The sequence below is a fragment of the Neoarius graeffei genome, chromosome 10 (genome assembly GCF_027579695.1).
Source record: "Neoarius graeffei isolate fNeoGra1 chromosome 10, fNeoGra1.pri, whole genome shotgun sequence".
Taxonomy (NCBI): Eukaryota; Metazoa; Chordata; class Actinopteri; order Siluriformes; family Ariidae; genus Neoarius; species Neoarius graeffei.
Window position 1 is genome coordinate 6332558 of NC_083578.1, and position 18902 is coordinate 6351459.

The 18902-nt window shown below is 41.1% G+C and overlaps 1 protein-coding gene across 1 annotated transcript in view; it reads right to left on the bottom strand.

Moving 5' to 3' along the window:
- glt1d1 (glycosyltransferase 1 domain containing 1) overlaps window positions 1-18902 on the bottom strand; it is a 71406-nt gene that overhangs the window by 22643 nt on the left and 29861 nt on the right. The window lies entirely within an intron of this gene.

The window sequence follows — 18902 nt, forward strand, 5'->3', positions numbered from 1 at the left end:
ATAGAACATAGACAACATATCAAATGTCGAAAGTGAGACATTTTGAAATTTCATGCCAAATATTGGCTCATTTGAAATTTCATGACAGCAACACATCTCAAAAAAGTTGGGACGGGGCAATAAGAGGCTGGAAAAGTTAAAGGTACAAAAAAGGAACAGCTGGAGGACCAAATTGCAACTCATTAGGTCAATTGGCAATAGGTCATTAACATGACTGGGTATAAAAAGAGCATCTTGGAGTGGCAGCGGCTCTCAGAAGTAAAGATGGGAAGAGGATCACCAATCCCCCTAATTCTGCGCCGACAAATAGTGGAGCAATATCAGAAAGGAGTTCGACAGTGTAAAATTGCAAAGAGTTTGAACATATCATCATCTACAGTGCATAATACCATCAAAAGATTCAGAGAATCTGGAAGAATCTCTGTGCGTAAGGGTCAAGGCCGGAAAACCATACTGGGTGCCCGTGATCTTCGGGCCCTTAGACGGCACTGCGTCACATACAGGCATGCTTCTGTATTGGAAATCACAAAATGGGCTCAGGAATATTTCCAGAGAACATTATCTGTGAACACAATTCACTGTGCCATCCACCGTTGCCAACTAAAACTCTATAGTTCAAAGAAGAAGCCGTATCTAAACATGATCCAGAAGTGCAGACGTCTTCTCTGGGCCAAGGCTCATTTAAAATGGACTGTGGCAAAGTGGAAAACTGTTCTGTGGTCAGACGAATCAAAATTTGAAGTTCTTTATGGAAATCGGGGACGCCGTGTCATTCAGACTAAAGAGGAGAAGGACGACCCAAGTTGTTATCAGCGCTCAGTTCAGAAGCCTGCATCTCTGATGGTATGGGGTTGCATTAGTGCGTGTGGCATGGGCAGCTTACACATCTGGAAAAACACCATCAATGCTGAAAGGTATATCCAGGTTCTAGAGCAACATATGCTCCCGTCCAGACGACGTCTCTTTCAGGGAAGACCTTGCATTTTCCAACATGACAATGCCAAACCACATACTGCATCAATTACAGCATCATGGCTGCGTAGAAGAAGGGTCCGGGTACTGAACTGGCCAGCCTGCAGTCCAGATCTTTCACTCATAGAAAACATTTGGCGCATCATAAAACGGAAGATACGACAAAAAAGACCTAAGACAGTTGAGCAACTAGAATCCTACATTAGACAAGAATGGGTTAACATTCCTATCCCTAAACTTGAGCAACTTGTCTCCTCAGTCCCCAGACGTTTACAGACTGTTGTAAAGAGAAAAGGGGATGTCTCACAGTGGGAAACATGGCCTTGTCCCAACTTTTTTGAGATGTGTTGTTGTCATGAAATTTAAAATCACCTAATTTTTCTCTTTAAATGATACATTTTTCTCAGTTTAAACATTTGATATGTCATCTATGTTCTATTCTGAATAAAATATAGAATTTTGAAACTTCCACATCATTGCATTCCGTTTTTATTTACAATTTGTACTTTGTCCCAACTTTTTTGGAATCGGGGTTGTACATTGTTTTATAAACAGGTTCAATTCACCTTAAAATCAGCTCTCTGTAAAGGGACACCATAAGATGATTTCGGAATTTTGAGATAACGAGATGAGATGAAATATATATATATATATATATATATATATATATATATATATATATATATATATATATATATATATATGGTTGCTGAGATCCGGTGATTTTTAGTAAAAAATAAATAATGGTAATTGCACGCTGACCCCCCCCCACACACACACCTCTACTTAATGTTGTAGCACAAAATAGAAAGGGTCTACATGGTCCTAACTGGTACTGTTAGAACCAGAAAAGGTTGTAGTTTTGGAGGTGAATCCTAATAAATTCCTGGCTGTTGCGCGCTCACTGCACACAATGCATATGGCACAACGCACCACCCACTCCTGCTGGCTCCAGCACTGAAAGTGAAAGTGCCTATTTATTGCCATTATTTAGCCTTGTGCCTACCAAGTGGGGTTACAAAGATGACAATTACAAAGAGACACTGCTTTCTCATAACCGTGAAAGTTGAACACCAAATCAGTAAAAAAAAAAAATAATAATAATAAGGGCGGCACGGTGGTGTAGTGGTTAGCGCTGTCGCCTCACAGCAAGAAGGTCCTGGGTTCGAGCCCCGGGGCCGGCGAGGGCCTTTCTGTGCGGAGTTTGCATGTTCTCCCTGTGTCCACGTGGGTTTCCTCCGGGTGCTCCGGTTTCCCCCACAGTCCAAAGACATGCAGGTTAGGTTAACTGGTGACTCTAAATTGAGTGTAGGTGTGAATGTGAGTGTGAATGGTTGTCTGTGTCTATGTGTCAGCCCTGTGATGACCTGGCGACTTGTCCAGGGTGTACCCCGCCTTTCGCCCGTAGTCAGCTGGGATAGGATCCAGCTTGCCTGCGACCCTGTAGAAGGATAAAGCGGCTAGAGATAATGAGATGAGAACAATAATAAGCAAACTATGATTTGTGCCATGTATTAAACTTCCTGGGTTCCAGAAAACCGCTGGAGCAGTTGTTGCTCTTCTTCTTCATGAGTGACTTGGCTTGCGTATTCGTCTGCCTCTTTCTCCGTGGCTACAGGTTCTAAATCATCCTCAGACAACCAGCCAAAGATTGAGAACGAATTGGAAGAGCTTTCGTCGTATTTCTCGAAAGAATCAGTATCAAGAACGCACACCACTGCAGAGAATAGTATAGAGTCTGCGTGGACACAAAAGAAGGCAGTGGCGCAAATGATGTTACACATGCAGCGCCACTGACCTATAAATCGTTGCAATCTAATTATGGCGGAGAAGCTTTTAGTGATTTTTGGAACAGAATTCAAATGCAAAAAAGGATATATTTTTCGAACCAATTTTTTATTTATCAGTGAACTTTACAACTTATTTGAGCATATCACACACAGAAAACCTGGGATTTTATGATGTAATTTTCGCTAGACTAGCACTTTAACCTTATTAAGATGCTAATTAAGACTGTTAAGATGCTAATAATGTTTTGTGATGTCAAGCAGATTTAAAATAAAAATGCATTTATTAAATAAATAGCAAATACTTCGAAAACTTGGTTGTGTTTTATACATTTGTTTCATGATATACTTCACATCTAAGGGCTGTGCTTTATTATTATTATTATTATTATTATTATTATTATTATTATTCAGTATCAAACAGCTAGCATTATCTAGACCAAACGTTGTTGCTTTTGCTAATTTGGTGACAGCGCTAGATGCTAGTTTTTGGTTCTACAAATTCCATTAAATGTGAAGTTATCTTGTAGGTTTTTCCCCCCATGGTTAGTCACAAGCAAAAGAAAGAAAACAACCATGAGCATGGTCAATAAGACGTTCCCCAGCTGATAACATGCTAGCTAGCAACCTTACATTTTTGCTAATGAATGTTTTTTCTAATGGGATGCATTCACACTCTGCTAGGCATGTCTAATTTTGCCCTTAGTATTTCAAACAACTTTGAATTGCAAATATATTGAAACAGAAGTTAATTTAAATCCTGAACCTTTTAGCTGATTATCTAAAAGTGATTGTGTGCAGACCTGTAATGAGAACTTCACAAACCTGGTTCAGAAGCTAAAACTTCTGATCTGATCAACTCAACCATGAAAACTGTGCACATGTTAATTATCCCAGAGACCCAGAGAGGTTAATGCAACCAAGAAATAAAGTCTCGCGGGAAGACCAAGAACGTCTGCTGATGTGGTGAAGACTTCCTGAAGTGATCTGGAATCATTTGGGGTCAGTGACCACTGGATCAGGGGCTTTAATCCCTTTTAATCCCATGACCAATGCTAGGAGGCTGAAACACATGAAAATATGTCTGAGGTAGACTTCAATGAAATGGGACACGACCCAAGTGACCACAACACGCAGGATTAAACGCTTTTTGGATTCTGTAACTCATTTCTCTGAGAGATAAGGTTAAGAAAAGGGAAGGAAATTCATTTCCGTAGATAAGCATCCAATCCCATAATGCCTTCAGCAATTCAGACGTTAGGGTTTGACAGGAAAATCACGCACAGGATTATAATGACAAGACAAAAAGTCAAGGGCCGTTGAGGGAAACAAAATGCCATAAAAAGTGGTCAATTCAACCACTGTAACAGGAGTTTGCTAATCTAAAAATGAATGAAAGGAAGTGTAACATTAATGCACACGACATAGGATCAGTTTAGGGCTGAAATCAGGCTTAACGGACAGATTAAATGTTAAAATACTTCATTCAAACATACAGCAGTCAAGAAAACGCATGTCAGTGTTGCTTATAAAACAAGAAATCGATTCAAAACCAAGAAAAAGAAAATCATTCCACTTTTTGAGTCAATTAGGTTGAATTCTGTTCACATTAAGAGAGGTGGCATATATGTCAAATTTACCACCTCAATCTCCTGAAACCATGGAGAGAAGAGGTTCCTATGCTAGGTACAGTAGCAGAGAATGCTAACTAGCACCAATTTTGCCCCTTTTCCACCAAAGCAGTTCCAGGGCTGGTTCAGGGCCAGGGCTTAGTTTGGAACCGGGTTTTCTGTTTCCACTGACAAGGAACTGGCTCTGGGGGCAGAAAAACCGGTTCCAGGCTAGCACCAACTCTCTGCTGGGCCAGAGGAAAGAACCGCTTACGCCAGCGGGGAGGCGGAGTTGTTAAGACCAACAACAATAACAAGACCGCGAAAGATCGCCATTTTTAAGTGACGAGAAGCTGCAGCTGTACAAACGCGAAGTCATCCATTATTATTATTATTGTTGTTGTTGCTGCTGCTGCTTCTTCCGTGTTGTTTTTGCTTCGATATTCGCGCCAAGGTTTATGCAAACATAGCGACGTAACTGACGTATACAGCGATGTAATGACGTGTCTTCATTTAGCACCGCGAGCTATGGAAAAGCAAACTGGTTCTCAACTGGCTCGCAAGTTGAACGACTTGTAAACCAGCACCAGCACCGAACCAGCCCTGGAACTGATTTGGTGGAAAAGGGGGTTTTGAGCATAAAACGCTAACTTGAGCATAGAACACTAACTATCGACTGATGGTTAAAGAGGTGGTTAAAGATGGTTATTTCAGCTCAAGCAGCCCAGGCTAGCATTGCAGCAAACAAACAAAAAAATGTTGTATTGTAGAGGTTTGGAGGTTTGCAGAGAAAACCTCCCAGGGGACACGGGCCAAAGAAGTGAAAGTCGAAAAATATTTTTTAATGAGAAGTGGAGAAAAGACAACAACAGAGAGTCCTGTGAATGGTTAGTGTTTTTTTTTAATCTGCCCAGCTCATCAAATGTAACTTCCATCATTTCACAGTTGTGTGCACATGCATGAGAGAGAGAGAAATGTATCTTCCTCAAGTTTAAAGTGTTAGTCTTCCAAAAATGACATCACCCCTGGAAATTATACCTTATAAAACTAGACATGTGAAATAGTTTACTGTCTAAATTGTATTTTAATACGAGACCAGGAACATGTTCGACAACCCCGATTCCAAAAAAGTTGGGACAAAGTACAAATTGTAAATAAAAACGGAATGCAATGATGTGGAAGTTTCAAAATTCCATATTTTATTCAGAATAGAACATAGATGACATATCAAATGTTTAAACTGAGAAAATGTATCATTTAAAGAGAAAAATTAGGTGATTTTAAATTTCATGACAACAACACATCTCAAAAAAGTTGGGACAAGGCCATGTTTCCCACTGTGAGACATCCCCTTTTCTCTTTACAACAGTCTGTAAACGTCTGGGGACTGAGGAGACAAGTTGCTCAAGTTTAGGGATAGGAATGTTAACCCATTCTTGTCTAATGTAGGATTCTAGTTGCTCAACTGTCTTAGGTCTTTTTTGTCGTATCTTCCGTTTTATGATGCGCCAAATGTTTTCTATGGGTGAAAGATCTGGACTGCAGGCTGGCCAGTTCAGTACCCGGACCCTTCTTCTACGCAGCCATGATGCTGTAATTGATGCAGTATGTGGTTTGGCATTGTCATGTTGGAAAATGCAAGGTCTTCCCTGAAAGAGACGTCATCTGGATGGGAGCATATGTTGCTCTAGAACCTGGATATACCTTTCAGCATTGATGGTGTCTTTCCAGATGTGTAAGCTGCCCATGCCACACGCACTAATGCAACCCCATACCATCAGAGATGCAGGCTTCTGAACTGAGCGCTGATAACAACTTGGGTCGTCCTTCTCCTCTTTAGTCCGAATGACACGGCGTCCCTGATTTCCATAAAGAACTTCAAATTTTGATTCGTCTGACCACAGAACAGTTTTCCACTTTGCCACAGTCCATTTTAAATGAGCCTTGGCCCAGAGAAGACGTCTGCGCTTCTGGATCATGTTTAGATACGGCTTCTTCTTTGAACTATAGAGTTTTAGCTGGCAACGGCGGATGGCACGGTGAATTGTGTTCACAGATAATGTTCTCTGGAAATATTCCTGAGCCCATTTTGTGATTTCCAATACAGAAGCATGCCTGTATGTGATGCAGTGCCGTCTAAGGGCCCGAAGATCACGGGCACCCAGTATGGTTTTCTGGCCTTGACCCTTACGCACAGAGATTCTTCCAGATTCTCTGAATCTTTTGATGATATTATGCACTGTAGATGATGATATGTTCAAACTCTTTGCAATTTTACACTGTCGAACTCCTTTCTGATATTGCTCCACTATTTGTCGGCGCAGAATTAGGGGGATTGGTGATCCTCTTCCCATCTTTACTTCTGAGAGCTGCTGCCACTCCAAGATGCTCTTTTTATACCCAGTCATGTTAATGACCTATTGCCAATTGACCTAATGAGTTGCAATTTGGTCCTCCAGCTGTTCCTTTTTTGTACCTTTAACTTTTCCAGCCTCTTATTGCCCCTGTCCCAACTTTTTTGAGATGTGTTGCTGTCATGAAATTTCAAATGAGCCAATATTTGGCATGAAATTTCAAAATGTCTCACTTTCGACATTTGATATGTTGTCTATGTTCTATTGTGAATACAATATCAGTTTTTGAGATTTGTAAATTATTGCATTCCGTTTTTATTTACAATTTGTACTTTGTCCCAACTTTTTTGGAATCGATGTTGTATTTAGCCGGTAAAGTTTGGCTCTTTGAGTCCGCCATTACATGAATGTGTTCCTGGGAAGTTACTGTTAATTCAAAGGAAGCAAGGTCATACGGTATGCATGCACAATGCTTGAAAATTCATGCCATTTCTGGCTTTGTCTGCTTTGCAAAGTGTAGCACGGTTTTAACGATTTTTTAAAATTCCAAAACAAAACTAAAACCAAAGCATGCCTCCGAAGAGGTGTGTCATTCAAGGTTGTTCAAGTGTAGCTGATTAAAAAAAAGTGGAATTTCGATCCATTACAGCTCAAAGTCAGCAGGACACTTACGGAACGAATGGGTTCGATTTGTACGGACAAAGAGAGGTAACTTCAAGTCGACAGGATGGTTTGGTGTCTGCTCCATACATTTTGAAAAAGATAAATTTGCGACGCAGATTCACATAGAAGGATTTGAGCGATGTCTGGTACGTGGAGCAGTTCCTACGATCTGGAAACAAAAGTCAGAAGTATATATACCGGTAGTTAGGCCACCTTTTCTAGGCCCATCTCCATGTAGAGCAAGCAGTGCTGTCCTTGAAGAAGGTTGTTTGGTTGCTCAGGGTGCTGCCAAATGATGTTGTTGTCTCCAGAGTCAACATCAGACGACCCATACGCCTGAACTGCCTGCATGCAGGATTGGAACCATGGCTTCCAGTGTCAGCTTACACCTGCTGTATTTGCCCCTTTCCTATCGCTAGAGTACTTGTGAATGGTTGGTACCGTATCAGGGAGCTGGTCGTAGATGTAGGCGTGTCCTTTGAGCCTGCACATTGGAGTTTTAAGGTGGAGTGCAGTGTGCACAGTACTGGCCCCACCCTTTACACCTGGGGTTCATTTGCCATGGCCCAGCATGCTGAGGTCCTCGGGTTGGAGGTTTTACATCGAGCTGTCCTTGTCCTAGCCTCTGGCATGTTTAAAAAAAAAACTACCTCGGAGGCATGGGGGTTTGACCCAGTTATACCGATGAGTACTCGGTCACACCCATAGTAATCTTAGTGAAAAACAGGGGCACCATGGATACAGTAATGTAGGAGAGGCCATTTGCAGTGACCGCCGGCCTGGCGAGCCAGACAGGGGCCACACAGCGATCACTATACCTGGAAAGGAGAGGCAACACGCTTACACTTTCCTTGAGTGAGCGGGACGTTGTGGCATCACACCTCACAAACCCACAGAAGTGTGTGTGTGTGTGTATAAAATTTTTATTTTCTTTTAAAATGTTAGACAACCTTAAAGATATAGATGCACTGGTATTAATATGACAGTGACTTTATTTATTCATTTAATTAAAAAAAAGGCTGATTTTATTTTATGACACCAGGCTTTCGTCTAAACAGGGGAACAGGGGTGCTGCGCCCTCTTACTCTCGGCGTGCGCCCCCTTACCGACTCCGTGAAAACATCCCAGCAACACTACGTGACAATGTGTCTGATCATCAAATACGTTATAATTGCTCCAAAAATATTCCAATCATAGTAGATACACCGCCAGACGGTGCAAAAACAATCCGAATTGGCGTTTTCCAGACTGAGGCGCCATGTTTAGTTGTTTACTTGTCGCGGCTGCTCTCGCGAGATTTGACATGGGTTACATACAAGGTCAGCTGACTTGTAGAGCGAGATTTCTCGAGACTGAATGACCTTTCACCCACCGGCGCGGGAGCTTTTGACAGAAGTAGTTCGCGAGTTGTTTTTGTTGACACTTGGGCATTTAAAGATGTCCCGCGGCACGAAATGGAAGAAAGCCAAAGACTGTCCGGGGCAGAAGAAGATTAGGCCAAAAAAAAAAAAAAAAAAGTGTGTTTCCGGTAACATGAAATACTAAAATAAGGTCGGTAGGTAGGAAAGTTTTTTTTTCTTAATTTTTTTTTATTTTGTTCGAAAAAATTAACACAAGTAAACATCTTACAAAATAGTATTTTGGCACAGAATCCTTTATACCACACATCATAATAAAATAAGTGTTTTAAATCTTTAAACGAATAAAAAAAATATCGCGAGAGTTCGAGTTATGATCTACGGAAGCGATATTTCATGATATTTTCATGTAATAACGTGAAAATAATGTCCTAGGCTAGGCTACTTCCATTAAAAGCAGACGGCCTAGCCTAGCCTACTGTAGAACTTGGGTCGAGCAAAAACATGGCTGAATCCTGAATGACTCCTATTTGTATAAATAGGGGACTACATAGGCGGCAAAATGTAGTGTTTTTCCCTGCCATGGAAGTGCACTTGTATACTGAAAAGGAAGCAATTTGCATTACAGCCTTGAATGAGGATTCAAAATGGCGGCTCGGCTCAGTTTATGGAGGAGGGCTGATAGAAGTGGCGAAACATTTTACTTTTTATCGTTTCTTTCACAACTTGAATGCATTGAAACAAAAAATTATGACAAACCAACTCCGCTTACACTAAAATATCGAGGGAAATTTGTAATAAAAACTTTACGGTCGGCAATTTCGACGCGGAAATTCTCGATCGGTCGGGTTACCGGAAACACACTATTTTTTTTAATTTGGCCTTACTTCTTTCTTTTTCAATGTTGACAGACAATTTGTTACAATTTCCCTCTCAGATAGCCTCAGAATGTCCCATTGGAGCATTTTTCAAAGGCTTTGCACGGCGGGGGGGGACAACCGGCACCTCCCCCCGCCATGGTGAGCGCCCTCATACTAAATTTTTCTAGAAAAAACCCTGGACACCATAAATATTTGAATGAATTACAAAAGTACTGAAAAAAAAATGGCCAAGTAACATCTCTACAAATTTATCATAAATGCAAGACTATGTTTCTATGATTAGAATTATTAATAAATCCATAATTTGGAGATGGACTTGAGAAAAACGTCAAATAAGAACAAATTTGACTTAATTTAAACGGCTGAAGAGGAAAAAAGAAAAGTAAATCAATGTGATAAAGGATGGTGAAAAAGAAGCTGATGATGGCGAAGAGGAAGGCGAAAGCTTATCGCTACACACAAGTGAGACAGACGGAGCTAATCATCAGCCGCTATTTATTTCCTCACGTACCTGTCAATCCTGTTCAGCTAACGCAAAAACAGCAAATGTCATTGAAGAAAACGAATCAACACGAGACATTATCGTAAAACACATCGCAAACATCTTATAACTGAAAGAGAGATTTGTGAGGAAGTGAGCGGTTTTGTGTTGTCCAGTGACGAGACACTGACAGTTCAATCTAGATTTTCTTCAGCGTGGGGATTTTATCAGTTCGCAATCAGACGTGAGGCTAAAATCCAATAAAACAAAACACACAGCTGCCACACATTAGGCTGCAGATATCAGAAATGTTTTTGCACCAGACCGTGTGGTTTCACAGATCATTTTCTGATCCAAACCTTTTCTGATCAGTCTGTATGTTTCCTTCTTTCCTTTTGCTTTCATCAGTTCTGTCTCAGGTTTATATTCATATGCTCATTTTAATAATTTATCTCTTATAATTATACGGATATGTTAATATGATGAAGTTTTCTGTATGGAGTCATTTATGTTTATTTTCACATTTACGGTATGGAAGCAGTCTCTAGTGTCAGCTCTACCGTATGTAAAAGCCAGAGGTGGAAAGTAACGAATTACATTTACTCACGTTACTGTAATTAAGTAGATTTTTTGTGTAATTTGTAATTTTTTAAGTAGTTTTTGAAATGGGTAATTTTACTTCTACTCAAGTACATTTCGAACCAAGTATTTTACCTCGCTACATTCGAAAACCGCCCGTTACTGAGTAAAAAAATTAAATGCGGGGAAAAAAAACAATTGGCCTGAACTGAAAGGAAACTGGCGCAGGTGCGGAATATCCATATTAGCCTACATGTACGGTTGGATGATGGCTGGTGCCGAGGTAGCCGAGCAAGAGATAGAGGAGGTCATGGAGGAGGTTGAGGATTGCCAAGAAGAGAATTCCCGTGGAACAGATGCGCCGGACAGCGAGGGAAATCCTTGGCCGTATCTCAGCCAGTACTTTGCATTCAAATGCAAACGAGGCAATAACATAATAATGCAATGCAAAATGTGCCTGCCCCGCCGTACAGAGCTATCAGTCTACAAAACTTCCACATCAAATCTGCGGAAGCATGTGGTGTAGGGTGACCAGACGTCCCGGTTTTACCGGGACAGTCCCGATTTGGGGTTGTGTGTCCCGAGTCCCGACAAAAGTCTGTCGGGACACGGATATATCGCAGTTTTCTCCACTCGCGACGTTTGCGACTGAGCAGCGTGGGAATCATTAGCGGAGAAATGTCTGCATTTGCTATTTTGATGAATTGACAGGAATCGCAAACTTTCCTGGTTACTGCCCCCTGGCCCTGTGGCATGGGTGTTTATTTAGCCACATTATTCCAGACAACAGAACGTGTTGCCATGCAACAATAAAATAAACATTAACTGGCGCGAATGTTCTTTGTCTAGCAGCTAGCAGCAGTAATGCCGCAGCAATTATGCCGAAAAGAAAATGTACCTTTTCCAAAAGTTTACAGGGCACCTACCCCTTCCTCCGAGAGGTGCAGAACAATGCGCACGAAGCCGACTGCACACACTGTAAGTGTTTTGTTCTTGTACTGAGTTGGGTAGCCTATGTTGCAAATGCTGTGCGCTCCTGTGGGGGCTTTCCTCGGGCTGACGCCCCTCTCCTCCTTTACTGCTGTTTTGTTTGAGTGTATATTTACGGAAGCCACAAGAGGCCCTTTATATAATCTTTTTTTATTCACCTTGTTATCCCGAGATAACGACATAATTAATTCAGGATCTCGAGAAAACAACACAACTAATTCGAGATCTCGAGAAAACAAAACCGTTATTTCATGATCTCAGCTGGATCACTGTATCTCCGTCGGTAGAGACGAAGCCGGGCCAGTCTTCTGCGGAGGTGCCGCAGACTAATTTTGAAATTATCCCTTATTAAAAGACTTAATGCAATCTCTCCCTGTGCCAACCCCTGATCAAAATATTGCCTTATTAGGTGATCGATTATTCCAGACATTCTAATGACCAAAGTTGCGTCTATACAGAATGAGAAATAGCCCCAAAGTCAGCATATCATAAGTCTCTTGGCGCACAATTCTCAGTTGTTTACTCGAGATCTTGGAATAACGGTTTTGTTTTCTCGAGATCTCGAATTAGTTGTGTTGTTTTCTTGAGATCCTGAATTAATTATGTCGTTATCTCGGGATAACAAGGTGAATAAAAAAAAAGGATTATATGAAGGGCCTCTCTCGGCTTCCGTAGTACATATTCTCAAATATAACATACCATTCTGACAGTTTGGCCATATTATTGCTGTGTTGAACAGCTTGTTGCACCTTCCATTAAAGTGTTCACTTTTGTCCACATCTTCTTGCTTTATTCATTCAGTTGTGGGGAATGGTTAGTAAGGTTGATTCTGACCGAGGCTATGTTGAGGTCACATATCTACTTTTTAAGTTCATGCTATAGTGCATACAATTTTAGAGATCTAGCCTACATGTGCATATGCATTCTTCTTGGTGTTCTCACAAACAGGTGAAATAAATCAGTGTAAATGTGGCCTATGGACATAGCCTGGCCTATTCTCAGCCATTACAACATCTGTTGTCTGACCATAATTTAACTGATCTGTATACCACTATGCTACTAGATAACAAAATGCCTGTTTGTTTTATTTCATGTGAGATGTTAATAAATGTGAGCTTCAACAAAATGATAAGAGCACCTCTCTGACGCTACGTTCACACTGCAACGCTTAATGCTCAATTCCGATTTTTTTGTGAAATCCGATTTTTTTGTGAGGTCGTTCACATTAACAAATATATGCGACTTGTATGTGATCCTCAGTATGAACGAAAAGCGACCTAAAAGTGTTCCGCATGCGCATTGCAGGATACGACGACATCACACGCAGTGAGCATGGCCAGTGTTTACGGAAGTAAAACCGCCCGGTTGCGGTATGACCCATCCAATCTAGCTTGAATAGCTGCATCTCCCCAAATGGAAATCAGCTCCCTAACCTCTGCGTCCTTCCATTGAGAAGATTCAGAACCTTCACAGCCCGAAGCGTCCCTCGCATTGATGTCATGCGCAGGGGCACAGATACGTTTTTTGAACTGGGGGGGACAAAGCTGCCAGCAAACCAACCCCAATATGCCTGTCAAACTTGTTGTTAGTAACCATAGCAACCAAGCTCGAGCTCGCAACCTGTGCAGTCTGTGCAGCTCAACCAACCGAATATCAGTCTTTGTTTTGTTTTATGTGAGTTGTTGCAACTATGTATACACTGCCGTGCACCTCAATAAACCGAATGGTAATTAGTCTTTTGATTTTTCCGTGAGGTTTGCCTTATGCAAAGAAAGACAGCATAGACGTTTTTTCCTCCCTATAAGTGGGGGGGACCGAGCGAGGTGAATTTAAATCTGGGTGGGACGAGTCCCACCCTCTATCTGCGCCCGTGATTATGCGCCATGTTGTTGTAACTTTTTTTGAGAGACCCGCCGCCTACTTCAGTGCAGAATAGTGACGTTTGTGGCTTGTTGATGACGTGTAAGTCGGATGAATGCGACCTGGCGGTTCAGACTGAAGTCGCATATGAAAAGATCGGATAGGAATCGGAATTAGGACCACATATCCAAACGGCCTGGGTCGGATTTGAAAAAATCGGATCCGTGTCGTTCATATTGTCAATAAAAGATCGGATACAGGTCACATATGGGCGAAAAGATCGGATTTGAGTCACTTCAGCCTGCAGTGTGAACGTAGCCTGAGTGTCACGTTTACGTAAAAAAAAAAAAAGGTGTGCGTGCACGAGCATGGTCGCGCACAAAAGTGTCCCGGTTTCAGACTCGGGAAATCTGGTCACCCTAATGTGGTGGTAAATAGAAATGTGCATTTACCTGTGTATCCCAAACGTTATATTTATTGTTTTATTAAAACCTTCCACTGTTGAGTAAAATGTGCCTTCATTATCAATTCTTTTGGCCGCCTAGCATCCATACTGATCACTAACGTTTCTAGTGAAGTAGCCTAAATGAAATGAATCACCTCACAGTTGTTTTATCAGGGCTACCTTGCCTGTGTTTCAGAGAGCATGGACCTTCTTAACTCCTTTCCAAAAAAAAAAAAAAACCCTTTCCCTGAAACTCAACACGGGCCTTCCGGCCTCCGCTGCCTGTGAGCGCCTTTTCAGCTCGGCTGGTTTATTGTTTCCCGCAAAGAGAGCACGGATTAGCGCAACACACTTTGAGAATCAGCTCCTGCTGCAACTCAACACGAGCTTTTCGGTTTAATGTTTTAGTATTGAGTGGGCAGGGCACTTTATTTCATTTCTTTTATCAGCAGTCAGTGTGTTCATTTTTCAGTTAAGACAATTGATATCATTAATGTTTGCTATAGAAAGAAAAAGAGAGCACAGTTTGTTAATAAGGAATTGCTCAACATTTCCACTGTCTTGGATACTTTGTTTGATTTTGGTTTTCTTTTCTTTTTTTATTGTGGTGTTTGAGTTGGACCATACAATTCAGAATTTGGCACTTTGCTTAAAAATGTTTTATGGGGTGGTCTCTAAATAGTTTGCACATTACCTCTCGACAGGTTGTAAACATTATGCGGTTAAAGTGCTGATGACACGAACATGACTCTATGCAATTTCTTAAATAAACTATACAACATGGCAAACATGTTAGATTTCTGTTATAATTACGTGAAAAGAAGCTGTTGTTACGCGAATATCCAACGTTTAATTGCACAGCGCAAGAAAACTGGGTCCGTGGCTCGCGGCCATGTTGTGACGTCAGCGGAAGAACACGCTGCGGTTCACTGGCTGTTCTACTCAATGGAAATGGCGCATGAAAACGCCGGTGAACTCTCTAGTGCTAGCTCTTCAACAACCAAATCCTGGTACTTTAAGCAGTGATCATGATGGCATGATTTTATCTGATTTTAAATAAATGAGATTGATAATAATGTGAATGTTCTCAACGAGTACATACAAACTCTGCAGCTTCTGATTCAGCAGCTGCGTCATACTCCGCAAAAACATCAGCAAGAACCTTCAATATAAATGGAAATGCAATACACTAAGCTCAAATGACTTTTGGAAAGTATAATTTCTAAATTTTTTCTACATATTCTTGAAGTCGGTCATCGGGGTACTTGCTACCGTTCCCTAACAACGCATGGCAAAGGGTAAAGTGTAGTGTTGCTACGAGTACTTGCTAAAGCCTCCGGTGGAAGATCCTCGATGTGCTGATAAGACATACAGTTCTATAGAACACACAAGTGTCACGATAATCACAAAACAGATGCAAATTGTTAAAATACTGTACCTAATTTTTAAGCAATCATGTATTGATCTCTTCCGAATAGAATCTATGATAGCCTACCCTCTTTACCCTTTGCCTCTCGTTGCTAGGCGGCAGTTACATGAAAGCCGCAAGCTTTCACAAGCAAATACATGACTGATATCACGCCGGCTTTATGATTACATTTATGATTATCATGAATGTGTACTCTATGATGTGTACTCTGTGAGCGCTCTGGAGCGAGTCACTTCCAAGATGGCCGCGCAGACCGCATGGTTACTATTTTTAGCATCATGTCGGAGCACTCTATACTTCTACGTACCTTTATCTTATGTCATTTCTCAACACATGTTCTGACAGTTGGACTGTCTTTGGAGGAGTCGGCTTGTCCCAGGCGACTGCTGGATCCGGCATAGCTACTAGTAGACCCCCTCCGGAATACTGTAGGCACTGCTGATGGTAGCAGCACACGTTTGTGCTGAACTGAACACCCAAGAGATTCTTTTAAGCTGGGAAGGGTGTCAAAACAATCCAAATCGAAGTGTTCAGAGCACAGGACGGATGTTGGTGAGGGCTCCCACTTGTCACGAGTGCGCCTGACTTGCTTCACCCACTTCGCATGCAGCTCGGGATCTCTGGGAAACTTGAATAAACTTACCCCATCCTTGTGGGTTTTGGAAAAGCCGGCAACACAACGCAAAGGCATAATAAATATATATATATATATATATATATATATATATATATATATATATATATATATATATATATATGTGTCTAATAAAAATACTAATAATGATAAACTGAACACCTGCCGCATCAACAACAAACTGGTAAGTTAGGAGGAAGGTTCTTTCGCTGATGTCATATAGCTCCTCCTCCTCTTTCGTCTCCTGGGTGCTGCAGCCCTGTCAAATTTGCCCAAATAGCGGCGTTTTTTATCATAACTCGTAAAATAGGCGCCTTCGTGAATTAATATATGGATCATCGGGAATTACTTTTTATGTTATAAAACATCGCCAAAGATGTCAAAAACGTGTCATCAGCACTTTAATTTCATCTCATCTCATTATCTGTAGCCGCTTTATCCTTCTACAGGGTCGCAGGCAAGCTGGAGCCTATCCCAGCTGACTACGGGCGAAAGGCGGGGTTCACCCTGGACAAGTCGCCAGGTCATCACAGGGCTGACACATAGACACAGACAACCATTCACACTCACATTCACACCTACGGTCAATTTAGAGTCACCAGTTAACCTAACCTGCATGTCTTTGGACTGTGGGGGAAACCGGAGCACCCGGAGGAAACCCACGCGGACACGGGGAGAACATGCAAACTCCTCACAGAAAGGCCCTCGCCGGCCCCGGGGCTCGAACCCAGGACCTTCTTGCTGTGAGGCGACAGCGCTAACCACTACACCACCGTGCCGCCGCACTTTAATTTGTCAATTATATTTTCTATATAAGGAAGAGCACAGTGTTACTAAGGAATCACTTAGCTGTCTTTAAATCGTGAGAGCCCTGGACACTTTGAGTTTGGTTGGTTTACGTTTCATATGTGTCGTTTAGTAAGTCTGCTTTAGTGGCTTTAATAGCTGCCGTTTGTCAGTAAAGAAAAAAATGGATGATAGAATTTACAAGTTATGCCACTTGTACTTGAAAATGTTTGATGGGGTAGTCCAAACAAAGCTTTATACATTATACTGCCTCAAAGGTTATTATGTGGACTAATAGTTCATTAAAAACAATTTGATTTATGACTTGTCCTTTCTTTTTTTACATCAAATAACTGAAAGTAACTAAGTAACTTTTACTCAAAGTACATTTTAAATTGAGTACTTTTTTACTTTTACTGGAGTAGATTTTTAGATGGGTACTTTTACTTTTACTTGAGTAGAATTTAAGCAAAGTAAATATACTTTTACTTAATTACAATTTTTCAGTACTTTTTCCACCTCTGGTAAAAGCTAAAGGTAACGCTTCTGACATTTTCAGGAAAGAGAAGTTTACACTTTTATGGATTTTCAGTAACAAGACAGCTGCATTTTTAATTTTTTTCAATTAACTTTAAAGCTAGACGGCCTTTCAATTTCATGAAATTTAGTTCCGTCTGAAATGTGGTGATTGTGATATCTGTTTATTTCTGTAATATCTCACAAAATATATCAGGCCATTCTGTGGCTGGGAAGTTATTTAAAATGAAATGAAATCACTCGCTTCACACAGTCAAGCAGACAGAGGAAGTCCGCATGCGCAGGTTTACCTTCTTCTTCTTCTTTTGGGTTTTACGGCAGCTGGCATCCACAGTGTTGCATTACTGCCATCTACAGGTTTCCCTTTGAGCGTGCACTGACAGTTCCATCATTCTGTCGCTAAACGAACAGCTGATCACACCGAGGTGCTCGCTGAGCGCCCATATTTATTAGTTTGGTCCTGCGTTTCCTTTCCTTCATATATAACATAACGTCTTTTCTTCTCGCTTTCTTTCCGTTACCGTGGTCGGTCTTTCACGTTTCATTCGCACACTCACGTCCTCCATTTTTCTCTCCTGTTTCAAATTTGTATCCCACAATGCCTTGCGTGAACAGGGGAAGGCCATGATGCGATGCATGATGTAGTATCTTGTATTGGGTCATGGTGAAGCAGGAAAAAATAGCAGAGAATTTAGGGCCACATGGAGATAAATTCATTAATTGTTCTATTATAAAACATTTAATAAAATTGGAAGTCTGTGATTCAAATTCAGTAGCTTTCGGTCACTAAACAAAAATAATTGGGTGTCGGGAAAATTCTTTTTATGACCTACACTTGAAAAATCTGAAAGGCAGTCTAGCTTTAAAAGAGAGGGAAAAATAGAGAGGATATATTGAGGGAATGACTGTTTATAGCTGCTGTAACATAAGTAAGAACAGGAACTAATTTGTTTTTTTGGATGCTCCACAACATTAAATGTAATTATAAATGGATAAAAAGCATGACATAGTGTTTTTAATAACTGAAAAATCAGAATCAGTGCTGTGGTAGAAGAGGAAAAAAAGCAATTGGGAAACTGGAAGGAAGAGGAAGTGTGCCCTACCGTGTGCCCACCTCTGCCAAGCCACAGATCATCAACATCAAAATCAAATCACTTGAACTCAGGATAATACTAAAGCTGTCCACCAAATTTCATCCAAATCTGTTCACGACTTTTTAAGTTACATTGGGAACAGACAGACAAAAACAAAAGGAGGCGAAAACACAACCTCCTCCAACAAACATTCACAACGTCTTTATTTTATTCCTCATATTAATTATAAGGACAAGCTTTATCTCCGTGCATCTTCATCATCTTTTTTCCCTGAGTGAAAAGTCCTCCGCCTAGCAGGGGCTTCCAAAATGCGACTCTCTCTCTCACACACACACACACACACACACACACACACACACACACACTTCATGATCACTATCCAAGTCACTCAAAATATCTTTCTTCAGATAAGCAGACCTCCTACCAGTGTTCCCTAAAAAAC